This window comes from Microtus pennsylvanicus, chromosome 16 (assembly GCF_037038515.1).
Source record: "Microtus pennsylvanicus isolate mMicPen1 chromosome 16, mMicPen1.hap1, whole genome shotgun sequence".
Taxonomy (NCBI): domain Eukaryota; kingdom Metazoa; phylum Chordata; class Mammalia; order Rodentia; family Cricetidae; genus Microtus; species Microtus pennsylvanicus.
This window is the reverse complement of record NC_134594.1, coordinates 37860001-37862214: the sequence shown is the minus strand read 5'-3', so window position 1 is coordinate 37862214 and position 2214 is coordinate 37860001.

Below are 2214 nucleotides of genomic sequence, written 5' to 3'. Positions count from 1 at the left end.
CCCTGTGCAGAGTCTACACACAGCCCTGTGCAGAGTCTACACACAGCCCTGTACAGAGTCTACACACAGCCCTGTACAGAGTCTACACAACAGCCCTGTACAGAGTCTACACACAGCCCTGTACAGAGTCTACACAACAGCCCTGTGCAGAGTCTACACACAGCCCTGTGCAGAGTCTACACACAGCCCTGTGCAGAGTCTACACAACAGCCCTGTGCAGAGTCTACACAACAGCCCTGTGCAGAGTCTACACAACAGCCCTGTGCAGAGTCTACACAACAGCCCTGCAGAGTCTACACAACAGCCCTGTGCAGAGTCTACACAACAGCCCTGCAGAGTCTACACAACAGCCCTGTGCAGAGTCTACACAACAGCCCTGTACAGAGTCTACACAACAGCCCTGTACGGAGTCTACACACAGCCCTGTGCAGTGTCTACACAACAGCCCTGTACAGAGTCTACACAACAGCCCTGTGCAGAGTCTACACAACAGCCCTGCAGAGTCTACACAACAGCCCTGTGCAGAGTCTACACAACAGCCCTGCAGAGTCTACACAACAGCCCTGTGCAGAGTCTACACAACAGCCCTGCAGAGTCTACACAACAGCCCTGTGCAGAGTCTACACAACAGCCCTGTACAGAGTCTACACAACAGCCCTGTACGGAGTCTACACACAGCCCTGTGCAGTGTCTACACAACAGCCCTGTACAGAGTCTACACAACAGCCCTGTGCAGAGTCTACACAACAGCCCTGTGCAGAGTCTACACAACAGCCCTGTGCAGTGTCTACACACAGCCCTGTGCAGAGTCTACACACAGCCCTGTACAGAGTCTACACACAGCCCTGTACAGAGTCTACACAACAGCCCTGTACAGAGTCTACACACAGCCCTGTACAGAGTCTACACAACAGCCCTGTGCAGAGTCTACACACAGCCCTGTGCAGAGTCTACACACAGCCCTGTACAGAGTCTACACAACAGCCCTGTGCAGAGTCTACACACAGCCCTGTGCAGAGTCTACACACAGCCCTGTACAGAGTCTACACACAGCCCTGTGCAGAGTCTACACAACAGCCCACAGCATTGTTAGAAACAGGTGTCTTCTGATTTTTGTCATATGACTCCAAGTGACTCCTTGTTTATGGTAGTAAACATTTTTAAACATCTGGTTACTCGGGCTCGGTAATGGATGAATTCTGCACTTGGAGACGAGTACTGCTTTCCACTCCGCTACACGACTGGAAAATGGCAATAGTGGTAGACAACACAGTAGGCTTCATTCAAGTTCAACCGCTGGTCAAACCCAGCCATCTGTGCCTGCATTACTTTTAGAGCTCTTTAAGAGAGTCTGGATGAAAGGAGAAGACATGTTTAAAACATCCTGCCGCTCTGCAGTGCCAAAGATGGAAACAAGGTTAGGCCCCGGATAGCTCCTCAGAGAATTTAAGTTAGTGAGTTAGACATCATACACCGGAAAGAAATAGCACAGTAAACGCTATTGCAATGGTGACTTAAAGAAACTTTATCTATCTATCTATCTATCTATCTATCTATCTATCTATCTATCTATCTATGTGTGTGTGAGAGAGAGAGAGAGGGAGAGAGAGAGAGACAGAGACAGAGACAGAGAGAGAGAGAGAGGGAGGGAGTGAGGGAGGGAGAGAGAGGGGGGGAGAGGGAGGGAGGGAGAGAGAGAGCGAGACAGAGAGAGAGAGAGAGAGAGAGAGAGAGAGAGAGAGAGAGGAGAATGCTTTCAATGGCTTCTTGTGTTTATTCACATGTGCTTTTATAAACAGAAATAAGAAAAAAACAGTGTTCCTAAGTCATGTTTTTCGGGCAGAAACACAAAGTGTCAAAATACATGGAAGAAGCTTATGAGTAAATATAACACTGTCACAGAGTGTTAACATGCAACAGATTTGCTAGACTTTATGTAAAGTGACAAATTCTTAAGTAAATAATCTTTCCCATACTCACTCCCCACTTAGTAAGGGAAAATTAGCCAATGAGTTACAAAATTAAATTAGAGAGGTTAGGAGGGAAAAAAGCAAATGAGATTTCATTTAGTATTTAAAAGAGCAATGGTGGGCCAGCAAGATGCTTCAGCAGGCTGCCTTCAAGCGTGAGTACCTGAGCTGAATTCCTCATCTCCATAGTAGAAGAAGAAAACTAACTCCTGAAACTGTCCTCTGGCTTCCACATAAACATTGT